The sequence below is a fragment of the Camelus dromedarius genome, chromosome 14, assembly GCF_036321535.1.
Source record: "Camelus dromedarius isolate mCamDro1 chromosome 14, mCamDro1.pat, whole genome shotgun sequence".
NCBI classification, from domain to species: domain Eukaryota; kingdom Metazoa; phylum Chordata; class Mammalia; order Artiodactyla; family Camelidae; genus Camelus; species Camelus dromedarius.
Genome location: NC_087449.1, coordinates 22,463,089 through 22,477,131, shown reverse-complemented (window position 1 = coordinate 22,477,131; position 14,043 = coordinate 22,463,089). Strand labels below are relative to the sequence as shown.

Below are 14,043 nucleotides of genomic sequence, written 5' to 3'. Positions count from 1 at the left end.
TATTACTTTGGGGTTGGAATCAGACTGTTTAAGGACGGATTTTTTTTTTTTCCTTACTATGTCAAATTCTATTGAATCCCAAGATTGAAAGAGAAGTGGTCATGTAGTTCAACCCCTCACTAGAAGCATGTGTGCACTCTTTAGGCTTCCTGACAAGCATAACTATGTTCAGCCGAAACAGTCTTGGTGACAGGAAACTCAATACCTCACTGCTTCTGGTCTTTTCCATTTCGCTCTCCTTTCCCGCTCGTCCTGGTTACTGGCGTCTTTATTGCAGCATTTCGCACACCTGATGCAGCGGAGGCTGGGAAGTCTGGAAGTGGGAGGGGCAGAGGAGCCCCAGCGCCCAGCCCAGGGTCTGAGACCCACCGGCTCAGGGTGGGCGCGCGGGAGCCGACACCTGCGTGAAGTAGCGGCGCCACCTTCCGCTGGCTTCGCCTGGACTCTCGGCCTCTCTGCGGGCAGGGGGGCCCTTCTTCCCAAACTCCTCACTTTTCCTCCCCGAGGCCGCGGCCACGCGCAGTCGCATTCTCACGGCCGCCCAAGTCACCTGCGCGGCCGCCCCCGGCGGCTCGGGGGGCCTCTTCTCCCCTCCCCGAGCGGCGGCGGAGGGCGCGGGGCGCGCGGGCGGGCAGCGGCCTCTCCCCTCCCTTCTCTCCCCGGCACCCCCTCCTCTCCCTCCTCTCCCCCGCGCTCCCCCTCAGCCCCTCCTCCCACACCCCGCTGCCTCCTCGCTCCGGAGAGTTGCCCGGTACCTTCGGCGACGAGTTTGGAGCCGCCCCACCGCAGAGCCCACGACCGGCCCAGCGCGAGCGACGCAGGTGCCGGAGCCCCCGCGCCGCCGCCATCTCTGCCTCCGCCTGGGTTGGACCCCAGCCTCGAGGTGGGACCCAACTCTCTTTCCTTAAACCCGTTCTGCAGTCTCTTCCGGCTCCCGGCCGCTCGAGGAGCCGGGCGCTGGGACGCGCGTGGCCCTCCGGAGCCCGCGGGCCACCTGGGGGACCGGGAGGCCGGGGCCGATCCCGCGGTGCCACCCGACGGGCACGCGCCTGGCGGGCGGCGGGGCCCTCGCTCCCCCGGGGCAGGCGCTCGGGAGGCCCTCGGGGCGAGGAGGATCCCGGCGCGCGGCGGAGAGCCGACCGCCCAACCTGGGCGCGCACCTGCGGGCGCCCCCAAAGGTCATGCCACCCCTCCAACTCCTCCAGGTCTCCTTCCTACTTTGAAGACTGAAGGCACTGCGACAGAAACCAGTAAGCCCTGGGGTCCAGAGTAAGGATTTGTTGCTTTGGATGACAAAAGAAAAAAAAATTGTACTGTAGGGGTGGTTTAGCCCTGAGCTGCTTATCCTGCCCTCCCCAACCAAATTAATAAAACAACAAAACCCAATCCCAGTCAAAGCACTTATTGTAAGGGGCTTGTAGAGATGAGAAAAAGTGACCCAACCAGGAATCACTTTGGAAACCCCAGGTAGGATGAGGCCATCTGAGAAAGTGGTAATTTTGGGTGCTATTTCTAGGACTTGGGTTTGCAAGTGGAAGACAAGACTGGCTCTTGTAAGCCTGAGGGAGTTCCATATATTGAGGGGCTGCTTGGACGGTCCTCTGTTAACATTCATTTCCTTAAGTATTAAAGTATATTAAAAACAAATGCTCTTTCAGAGCTCTGGATTTATTCTGGAGTCAGAATATCTGGATTTTGATATGATTTGCGATTTACTGTGGCAGCTGTGGTTAGCTTAACCTCGCTGGGCCTCAGTTTCCTCATCTGTCAAGTTAGAGGGTTGGATTAAAATTCTGAGGGCCTTTTGATAATATCCAAGATGTTTCCCAACTTAAAAATTTATAATTCTTTAACTGTTTAACATGTTGCAAACATTGCTAGGTTCATACTTTCATGAAATTAAAAAAAAAAACCTATTTTGAGATCTTGGCATCTGTTTATATGTATTTATGACTTATGCTTTTAGGGTTTTCCAACCAAAAATTAAAGAGAAAAACACTTAAAAGAGCTCAGAAATATATAGCTTGTAGGTAAATATTTAGATCATCTCTCAGTCTAGCTTAAAGAATAGTGTTCAACTTGAAGTTAGTATTTGTACCACTGAAGCAAAAACATGTGGCTTTAGCATAGTACTTATTCTCTTTCTGTATTTTATATTTGGAGGAAACAGAAATTGCACCTTTCCCATCAATTACTGCTCGTGAACAGTGTTTGTTACTTTTTAGCATGAAGTTGTGTGCAGAATATTAAAAAAGTGGTTTCAGACCACTTTAGAACCTCTCTGAAATTAAGCTTAATAGCAGAGATGCCAATTTTAGTATTGCATTTTAGTTATTTTGGAATAAGTCCCAGAAAATAGCAGAGGTTAACTAAACAGATAAATCAGAAATTAGGAATTGACACACACACACAATGTTGTACAAGAAGTGTGTACTATAAAGTGTCAGTGAACCTTTTATTTCCTCTTGATAAAAAACAAACAACAAACAACTGTTGGTTTGTATTTGAGCAGAGAATGTTAGAATAGCTTCTGTTGTTCCTTGTAATCCAGAATTATTTGAGACTTAGTCATCAGTAGTTAGGATAGCTTTTAGAAGTGTCTCTGGCTCTTTTTGGCGGCTTTGATCTAAAATAAAAGAATGTGTCCCCACCCAGCATGTGCTTTGTATTCTGTCTGGGAGAATGGAATAGATCTGAAGTATTCTTTTATGGACACATTTAAATTTATTTTCATTGTTTTTCCACCTTTGTACTGGAAGTGTCATCAGTCATTCAGGCATTTGTCTCCCCTTATAATCTCTGGTGAAGCAGGTGATCATTTCCTTTGAAAGAGATGCTCAAAGAGTTAAGGAAATTGGTTGTTGAATGAACAGAGAGTAGTAGAACTCAGATACCCTGGCTTCTACTCACTTGTTGGAAAACAACTGAAAACAGTGGATGGCTCTGACTACTCCTGGGCCAACTCATTCATGACTTGGGAGAGTCATCATGGTTGGCAGAAGCTCTATTCCTCTTTGGTAATGAATTTACTAAGAAAAAACAATCTTGTCTTCACAGTTAGATCACTATTATGTAACTAAATGGTTTGTGTTTGTGAAGTGCAATATCCAAGGGGATCTTGGAAATAAAACTTAAAAAATATCCAGAAAAAGAAAAGAATTTCCTTGGCAGATATTGTGCTGCATTTTTCACACTGAGAGCCAAACGCATACTGAAAAAAAATGCCCTGTGGAGTTAAAAATGAAGAAAGGGGCTTACGGTCTGCTCTAATTCTTAAGATTTTATGCGATTTACAAATTCCAGTTTTAATTAAATCAGAGAGGCACAGATGTTCACCTACTGACCAGACCTAGTACACATATAACCTTTTGGAGTTTCAGTTCAAATTAAGTCTACTGATAGTTTGAAATATGCCTTCTCAAATGCTTTTTAAAACTTTTACAATGCCATAGTCCTGTCACCTGTTGTCTTTTCACACACATGATCTTATTAATCGTAAACATTTTTTTAACACTTTAAACTATGACATATATAGGGAGAAGAGGTACATAACACAGATGTACTGGTTGACAAATGATACAGCTAATCATTAGAACAGATAATTTTAAGGCTAATACCCCATTATTCACCATGCAAGAAAGAGAACATGCCAATACCAAGAAACTTCTTGCCTGTTCCTTCCTAATCACATTTCATTTTGCTTTAAAAAAATATATATGACTATAGGAAGCATTCTTTCATAAATTCTTTTGCTTAACGTTATGTTTGTGAGACTAAGCCATTTCTGCTCCATTTTCAAACATAAAATTTTAAAAAGAGTTGTCTATATCCCTACTATCAATTCATTTCTTCACATTTTCTCTTTTTTACATATATTTTTATTGAAGTATAGTCAGTTTACAATGTTGTGTCAATTTCTGGTGTACAGCACAATGCTTCAGTCATATAGGAACATACATATATTCGTTTTTATATTCCACATATGTTCTCTTAAACCCATTTCTACCACTCATTTGTTTTCAGTACTCTGTCAAAACTATTCCTGTCACAGTCACCGGTGACACCACCTTTCCTAAATCCAGTTGTCAGTTGTCACTCACATTTGATCTGACTTCACCAGTTGGTAGCAGTGTCACAGTTATCACTCTCTGCTCTTTGTAATATTTCTTTGTTGACTTCCCGGACACCATGTACTCTGGACTTTCCTCCTTCTTCACTAGCCGTTGCTTTCTGTTTCCCTTGCTAATCTCTCTTCTCTCAGAATTTTTAACCTAAATGCCTTAAGTGTTAGCCCTTGAGAGCTCTTTTTTCTCTATACTCTTTGGGGAGTTCATGCAATCTCTGAAATTGTACACTGATGACTTGAAAATGATAGCTCAGTGATTGACTTCTCCCTTTGAACTTCGTACCTCTATATCCAGCTGCCTATTCAGCATTTCCATTTGGATGACTGTACATCTCTGCCAAAATTTAGTATTATCAGAACTTTTAATTTTTGTGCAGCTGGTGGATATGTATTATTTCATTGCAGTTTATTTAATTACTGGTGAGATTGAGCTTAGTATCTGTAGAATAGGCTAGGTTATGCTGTGATAACAAATAATCCCCAAGTCTCATTGACTTAAGGCAATAAAGGCTTATTTTTCATTCACACAGTTTCCTATGGATTAAGGCAACTGTTCAGGGCAGCTATTCTCAGAAATTTAAAGGTCTAAATTCAAGGAACCCCCATCATTCTGTTGTACAATCTGGAGCACAGGACTTTCCCAGTTGGTGTAATATGGGAAAAGAAAGTGTGGATAATCATGAAATAGCTTTAAATGCCTCCATCTGGAAGCAACATGAATGATTTACACTTTAGAAGCAAAAGAAGTCATGTGATATACCTAACTTCAAGGAGATGGGGAAGGTTAATCTTTCTCTGTGCTGAAAAAAGAAATGCATCTGGGAATACTGGTGAGCAGCAGTGTATTAGTCATCTATTGCTGTGTAACAAATTACTTCCAAATTTAGTGGCTTAAAACAACAAATACTTACTATTTTCAAGTATCAAGAGTTGATATATGTGTGAGTCTGTTTCTAGGCACTGCATTTGTTCCTTTAGTCTCTGTCTGTAATTACTACAGATTCAAATTAAGTCTTGCTGTCTGGTAAGTAGGGGGAGGAATCCTCCTTTGTGCAGTTTTTTCAGCCATACTATAGCATTCCTTGGCCTTTTGCATTTTTCCATATATATTTTTTGAATCAACTTTTCAAGTTCTAAAAAATCCGTTAGGAATTTAATGGAGATTGTATTGGGATTGTTTTGAGTCTATAAACAATTATAAGGAAATTGATATCTTTTAAATATTCAATCCTAGAATCTATGACTGTCTCTTAATATATTTACATCATCTCTAATATAATAAATGTAAGCATAGTCTAAATTTTCTCTTAGGAGTTCTTGAACATCTTCTTGATAGATTTATTCACAGGAGCTGCATATTTAAAAAAATTATTATAGTCAGTTTACAATGTTATGTAAATTTCTCTTATACAGCATAATGTTTCAGTTATATGTATGCATACATTATATTCCTTTTCATATTAGTTTTCATTATAGGTTACTGCAGATATTGTATAGTGTTCCCTGTGCTATACAGTTTACACTTACCTATTTTATATATAGTAGTTAGTATCTGCAAATCATGAACTCCCAATTTATCCTTTCCCATCCCCTTTCCCTCCAGTCAGTATAAATTTGTTTTCTATGTCTGTGTGTCTGTTTTTGTTTTGTAAATAAGTTCATTTGTGTCTTTTTTTTAAGATTCCACATGTAAGTGATAGCATACGGTATTTTTCCTTCTCTTTCTGGCTTACTTCACTTAGAATGATGATTTTCAGGTCCATCCATGTTGATGCCAACAGCATCATTTTATTGTTTTTTAATGGCTGAGTAGTATTCCATTGTGTATATATGTGTGTATATGTGTGTATATATATATGTATATTTGCTTTATCCAATCATCTGTTGATGGACATTTAGGTTGTTTCCATGTGTTGGCTGCTGTAAATAGTGCTTCTATGAACATTGGGGTGCATGTATCTTTTCAAATTAGAGTTTTCTCTGGATATATGCTCAGGGGATTGCTGGATCATAGAGTAAGTCTATTTTTAGTTTTTTGAGGAATCTTCATACTGTTTTCCATAATGGCTGCACCAAACTACATTCCCACCAACAGTGTAGGAGAGTTCCCCTTTCTCCATACCCTCTCCAGCATTTATCATTTGTGGTCTTTTTAATGATAGCCATTCTGACTGATGTGAGGTGATACTTCATTGTAGTTTTTTTTTTTAAGAATATAACATTTTTTATTGATTTATAATCATTTTACAATGTGTCAAATTCCAGTGTAGAGAACGATTTTTCAGTTATACATGAACATATATATTCATTGTCACATTTATTTCTCTGTGTGCTACCATAAGATCTTGTGTATATTTCCCTGTGCTATACAGTATAATCTTGTTTATCTTTAATACAATTTTGAAATCCCGTCTATCCCTTCGCACCTCCCACCCCCTTGGCAACAATAACATTGTATTCTATGTCTATGAGTCTGTTTCTGTTTTGTATTTATGCTTTTTTTTTTTACTTCATTGTAGTTTTGGTGCATTTCTCTGATAATTAGCAATATTGAGCATTTTTTCATGTGCATATTGGCCATTTGTATGTCTTCATTGAATTGCTTGTTTAGGTCTTCTGCCCAGTTTTGTATTGGGTTGTTTGTTATTAAATTGTATGAACTATTTGTATATTCTGGAAATTAAGCCCTTGTCAGTCTCATCATTTGCAAATATTTTCTCCCATTCCATAGATTGTCTGTTTGTTTTGTTTATGGTTTCCTTTGCTGTGCAAAAGCTTATAATTTTAATTAGGTCCTATTTGTTTGTTTTTGCTTTTATTTCTAATGCCTGGGTAGACTGCCCTAGGAGACCATTGCTGAGATGTACGTCAGAGAATGTTTTGCCTATGTTTTCTTCTAGAAGGTTTATAGTGTCTTGTCTTATGTTTCACTCTTTAAGCCATTTTGAGTTTATTTTTGCTTATGGTGTGAGGGAGTGTTCTAACTTCACTGATTTACAGGCAGCTGTCCAGTTTTCCCAGCACCACTTGCTGAGGAGACTGTCTTTTCTCCATTGCATATTCTTGCCTCCTTTGATTAATTGCCTGTAAGTGGGTGGGTTTATTTCTGGGCTCTCTGTTCTTTGCCATTGATCCATATGTATGTTTTTGTGCCAGTATCACAGTGTTTTGATTACTGTAGCTTCGTGGTATTGTTTGAAGTTTGGGAGGGTCATCCGTTTCCCTCAGGATTGCTTTGGCAATTCTGGGTCTTTTAAAGCCAACTTCACTCTTTTGCATGTGATTATCTGCTTGTCCTAGCACCATTTGTTGAAAAGGCCATTCTTTCCTCATGTCTATATGTCTTGTCAAAAATCAATTTGCTAAATATGTAAGGGTTTATTTCTGGAATCTCAATTCTACTCCATTGATCTATAATTCTATCCTTATATAAGGTGCCACACTGTCTTGATTACTGGAGCTTTGAAGCAAGTTTTTTTCCTTTTTTACACTTTTTTATTGAGTAATAGTCAATTACAATAGTCAATTGTACAATGTTGTGTCAAATTCTAGTGTAGAGCACAATTTTTCAGTCATACATGAACATATACACATTCATTGTCACATTTTTTTTTTCAGTATGAGCTACCAAGATCTTGTATATATTTCCCTGTGCTATAATCTTTTTTATCTATTCTGCATTTTAAAATCCCAGTCTGTCCCTTCCCACCCCCTTCCCCCTTGGCAACCACAAGTTTGTATTCTATGTCTTTGAGTCTGTTTCTATTTTGTGTTTATGTTTTTGTTTTTGTTTTTTTTTTTTTAGATTCCGCATATGAGTGATCTCATATGGTATTTTTCTTTCTCTTACTGGCTTACTTCACTTAGAGTGACATTCTCCAGGAACATCCATGTTGCTGCATATGGCATTATGTTGTCGGTTTTTGTGGCTGAATAGTATTCCATCATATAAATATACCACAGCTTCTTTATCCAGTCATCTGTTGATGGACATTTAGGCTGTTTCCATGTCTTGGCTATTGTAAATAGTGCTGCTATGAACATTGGGGTGCAGGTGTCATTTTGAAGTAGGGTTCCTTCTGGATAGATGCCCAGGAGCAGGATTCCTGGGTCATATGGTAAGTCTATTCCTAGTCTTTTGAGGAATCTCTATACTGTTTTCCACAGTGGCTTTCCTTGCTTCCCTCTCCCACTCTTAATGATTTAGATGTCTTCTCTTACAATTTTGTGTTTATTCTTTTTGTAATTCATGGCAGTTACCTCCTTTCCAGTTATGAGTTTCTCATTTTTGTAGCATCCTGCTTCTTTTCTATTTAGACTAGACCTGTCAATATTTCTTTTAGCATGAGTTTAGTGTTGCTAAACTCTTTTAGTTTTTGCTTGTCTGTGAAGTTCTTTATCTCTCCTTCTATTCTAAAGGATAGCCTTGCTGGATAGAGTATCCTAGGCTGCATCTTTTTTTCATTCAGGACTTTGAATATATCTTGCCACTCCCTTCTGGCCTGTAGTGTTTGTGTACAGAAATCAGCTGAGAGCTTTATGGGGGTTCCCTTGTAACTCACTCTTCGTTTTTCTCTTGCTGCCTTTAGAATCATTTCTTTATCCTTGTCTCTGGCCATCTTGATTATGATATGTCTTGGTGTGGGTCTGTTTGGGTTCTTCCTGTTTGGGACCCTCTAAGCCTCCTGTACTTGGATATATGATTCCTTTAGGTTTGGGAAGTTTTCAGTCATGATTTCTTCAAATACCTTTTCAATTCCCTTTGTTCTTTCTTCCCCTTCTGGAACCCCTATTATGCGTAGATTGGCACACTTTATATTATCCCATAGGTCCCTTATATTGTTTTCATTGTTTTTTATTTGGTTTTCTTTCAGCTGTTCTGATTGGGTGCTTTCTGTGGTCCTGTCTTCTAGGTCACTTATTCGTTCCTCTGCATTATCTGGCTTGCTTTGTACAGCCTTTAGGTCAGCTCTTATCTCAGCAAATGAGTTTACTAATTCTACTTGGTTCTTCTTTATAGCTTCTATTTCATTTTTGACATATTTTGTATCTCTAAACACTATTTCTTTTAGTTCCTTCAGTACTTTGATCAGTCTTTTTTTGAAATCTTGATCTAGTAGGCCATCAATGTCTATTTCCTTGATCATGGTTTCAGGGGATTTCTCTTGATCTTTTAATTGGGAGTGGTTCCTCTGCTTCTTCATATTACTCATATCGCTCTGGCACTGTGGCTTAAGGAGTATCAGTTATCTAGTTCTCCTGGAGATGCTGTGCTCTTACTGATTTTATTGAGAGGTCTTTGTGTCTTCGCCCTGTTTCATGAACTCAGCTTGCTGTTTCCAGAGGCCCTTTGTTGGCACCCTCGTCTGTGCTGCTCCCAGTGGCTGTTGGCTAGCAGATCGTGCCCCCTCCCATCGCTGGGTCAGGTGCTGAGCTCTTACCTGGTGGGCGGGTGGGTCGCTCACCCTCCTGATGCTGCAGTCAGATGCTGCACTCCAGGTGAGGCAGGTGGGTGGATCACATCCCCTCCCAGCACTGTGGTCAGGTGCTGCGTTCCTGCCAGGAAGACGGTTGGCCACCCACCCTCTCCCAGCGCTGGTCACTCTGCTGCTCTGTGCAGCTGCCGGCTCTGCCTCGGTTCGGCGCTCTGAAGGTGGGCTCCGGGAAGACCAAGGAATGGCCCCGCCCCTGCTCCGTGCCAAATCTCAGCTCCTTGTTTGTCTTGGCAGTGCGAGTTCTCTGAGGTGCCAGGGCAGAAAGATTCTATCTGCGTCAGGTTGTAAATAAGTCTCAGTCCTGCCCAGAAGGTTGTGGAGCCCCTGGGTGTGGATTCAGGTCTCTGGCCCACCCGCCATCCGGGCGCTGCGCACAGGAGGAGATGGCAGCTGTGGCTGCGCCCTGCCTCTCTTCTCGAGAGAAGCACCAGTAATGGTGGCGCATGTCTGAGGAGACAAAGCCTATGGCGCCCCTCCCCCCAGGGCACACCAGCCATGTTGCTTTGCTTTTATCGCAGTTTGCAGGGGACTGAGGTTGTTCTGCTCCGTATCCCCTCCCAGCCACAGCGCACAGCCCCCTGCAGTCCCCCAGGGCTGCCTCAGTGCAGCCGCCCCAGTCCTCCGCCCGGCTTGGGCGGCCTGTCCTGGCCCTCTGCTGCCGGCTCACGTCTCGGGCTGGGTGTCGCGGGGACCCTCTGTGCCCATTTAAGTTCTGTCAGTCAAGGGATGCTCAAGGCAGATCTGAGCCTCAGAGGCTCCCCCTCCGTCCTGCTGGCCTCTCTGTTGGAGAGGGGAGACCCAGCAAACGAGCGCTAGTCCTCCTTTGCCCCTCCCTCCCCACGGGATCGGTCCTGCGCTGTTTTGCTTTTTCTTCTTTCTTTTTTCCTTTTCTCCTACCAGATTTTTGGCGTCTGTGTCTTTCGAAGAGGGCGATGTTCTGTCGGAGTTTGGCAGGTGCTCTGGTTGGCTGAGTAGGTCCGTAGATGTGAGTTTTGGTGTATTTGTGGGAGAGGGTGAGCTATGAGCAGCCTTCTACTCCGCCATCTTGCTTCTTCCACTGAAGCAAGTTTTGAAAATCAGAAGTGACTACCCCAACTTAGTTCTTTTTCAGTATTGTTTTATCTATTCCCTTGCATATCCATATAAATTTTAGAATCAGCTTGTCAATTTCTGCACAAAATGTAGCTAGAATTTTGAAGGGTTTGCATTGAATGTGAGATTAATTTAAGAAGTATTATCATCTCAACAAAATTAAGTCTTTCAATTCATTAACATGGGATGTTTTTCCATTTATTTAGGTATTCTTTAATTCCTTTCAGTGATGTTTTATAGTGTTCAGCATACAAATAGTTGTACTTCTTTTGTTGAAAATGTTCCTAAGTGTTTTATTCTTTCTGATGTTATTGGAAATGGAATTATCTTTTAATTTTATTTCAGATTGTTCATTGCTAATGTATAGAAATATAAATGATTTTTACATTATTCTTGTATTTTGCAACCTTGCTGAACTTATTTATTAGGTGTAATGTATTTTTTGTGAATTCCTTAGCATTTTCTATGTACAAGATCATGTCATCTGAGAATAGAGATTGTTTTACTTCTCTCTTTCTAATATGGATGCCTTCTATTTCTTTTTCTTGCCCAGTTGCCCTGGTTAAAACCTCCAGTTGAATAGAAAGTGCAAGCAAATAACTTTGTCTTATTCTTTAGCAGGGAAGCATCCAGTCTTTGACCATTAAGTATGATGTTAGCTATGGGTTTTCATATGTAGCTGTTATCAAGTTGGAGAAGTTCTCTTCTATTCCTAGTTGAATGTTTTTGTCATGAAATGGCATTGGGGTTTGTCAAATGCTTTTTCTGTTGAGATAATCATGTCTTTTATTCTGTTATTACAATTGATAGATACATTGATTTTCATATTTAAACCAAGCCTGCATTCCTGAGATAAATCTTACTGGTCACAGTGCATACATTGCTGGATTTGGCTTCCTATTGTTTTTGCACCTATATTCATAAGGGATGTTGGCCAGTAGTTTCCTTTTATTGTGATGTCTTTGGTTTTGGTATCAGAGTAATACTGGCCTCATAGACTAGGTTGGGAAGTATTTAAAATACTTGGTTTCATATAGTTAAACTTTTCATCAGCCACCTTGCTGAATTTTGTAATTCAGTTAAATAACCTACATACAGATCCTTTGGGATTTTCCACCTTTCTTGTAATTTATGAAATTCGACAGTTTTTTTCTTCTTTTATAATCCTTAAACTTTTCCCACTTCCCTTCCTACCTTGATTAGGACCTTAAATATGTTGATTTGAAGTGCTGACAGGGGAAATCATTTTATATTAAGAATGATGTTTGCTTTGGGTTTTGGTAGATACCCCTTTTCAGATTTAATACTTTCCTTCCATTTCTAGCTTGCAAACAGGTTTTTGTCATGAATGGTTTTTGACTTATCAAATGCTTTTTAATATTTGCTTATATAATCAAATGCTTTTTCTCCTTCAATTTATTAGTGAGTGAATTATATTAATTGATTTTTAAAATATTAGATCATAGTAGTCCCCTCCCTCACTACCTTCACTGTGACAGTCCTACTCATGCTATATGAGCTTTTTATCCATTGCAGATTTCCATTCACTAATATTTTGCTAAGGATTTTAAAAAGTCTATATTCATGTATAAGATTGGGTGTAATCCTTTTTCAAATTGTTCACGTTATGTCTTTGTATGTGGTCAGGTTTTTGTAAATGCCCTATTAATGCTCAAAAGGAACATGAAATCTACAGTTTGGGAGAGCTGAGTTCAATGTATGTCAAACTTGTTAATGTTTTTGTTCCAGTGTCATTTGTTAGTGTTGTTTCAACCTCATATATCTTCATGTATTTTGTTTCTGCTGTTCTATTCATTCTTTAGGAGAGTATATTAAAATTTTCTACTGTGTATGTGGATTTCTGCTTTTTTGTTGTATTGCTCTGAACTTTCACCTTATATATTTTGAAGCTACATTATAATAAGCATATGTTATTTTGAGGTTGTACTATAATATATGTACACATTTAAAATTATTATATATTCCTGCTGAATGGTCATCAATTTGGAGTGATTCTCTTGAGTTATATTTCTGTTTCCATAGGGCTTTATTAAGGGGATATTTAAAAATACATATTTATATGTTTAGCAACCTTTTTCAATAGTTCCAACTCATGATTATCCTCATGCTTCCTATTGGCTTCAACATGAAAACCAAAAATATCCACTCTTGTAATCCTTGAATATACATTGCCGACATGCTGAGCTTAAAGATGTGATTAATGCCACTGTAATGTGTTTAAGTGAGTTTTAGTAAATGTTTATAAGAAAAACAGACACAAAAATTCTGGCTATGTAGTAAAAATCACCGTCTAATTCAAGTGCCATCAACTTGGAAGTTTAAAATCCTTTCCAGAATGTGAACACTCAATATGTTTAAGGTAGGCTATGTGAAGTTTTTGTGGATATTGATTCTCGCCGAAGGAAAGTCAGCAAGCCACTTATTCTTCTGTAAAATTGGTAGGCTAGATTCTTCCCACTTACATAACTTTGTGATACCAGTAACATGTCCCCCACAGTGAATGCAGTCCATCTTCAGTTTGTGTGGAAGAGTGTTTGCCTGGCCTGGGCATCTTTGATGATCCAGCTGGCTGAGTTATAGCTGTGGCTCTGCTTAGTGTAACATGGAGACTTGCAGAGGAGAGAATAGAGCTGCGGGATCCGTTGTCTGTGGACTGTGGGTGGTCTTCAAGGAGAGAGTCAGGCATTTGAGAACTGTTTTAACAAAGCTTTGTGGTACCCTTTATTTTTATTTATTTGTTTGTTTATCTATCTATCTATTTATTTAAATTAAAGTACAATCAGTTACAATAGATCAATTTCTCCTGTACAGCACAATGTCCCAGTCATGCATATACATACATATATTCGTTTTCATATTCCTATGGACCTCTTTAAATCAAACTAGAGTACTATGGACTAGCAAATAAAAATGACCCAACTGAAGACACTCTAAAGGGGTATTAATTGTAGCATGAATGTCAAATTTTAAAGTGTTTACCAATTAAAGGGGAAATTCCAGAAACAGTACAGACTTACAGATCTCTGTCTGCCTGCTTGTCTGTCTGTCTGTCTGTCTGTCTATCTATCTGTCTATAATAGTGAATGAGAAAGACAAGGAGAGAAGGAGGAAGGGCGGGAATGGAGGCAAAGAGGGGAGAGAGAGAGAGAGAGAGGGAGAAACTACTCTTGGACCAGAAATTTCTATAAAGTTTATGGGAACGTAGAAGTGTTTTATCTGTTCATACTAGATAATAGCTCAAGATTTGAGCCAAGTAGAGATTCTCAGGAGCTTCTATAATGGTATTATAATAGGCTTTAAAAATGTGAA

At 39.9% G+C, this 14,043-nt stretch overlaps 1 protein-coding gene across 2 annotated transcripts in view; it reads left to right on the top strand.

Moving 5' to 3' along the window:
* The first annotated feature begins 423 nt into the window (after nt 1–423).
* LEPR (leptin receptor) overlaps nt 424–14,043 on the top strand; it is a 90,660-nt gene continuing 77,040 nt past the window's right edge. For both annotated transcript variants that reach the window (XR_004140837.2, XM_031465319.2), the window contains exon 1: nt 424–883. The gene's annotated coding sequence lies outside the window, so the exon portion shown is untranslated. The remainder of the gene's footprint in view (nt 884–14,043) is intronic.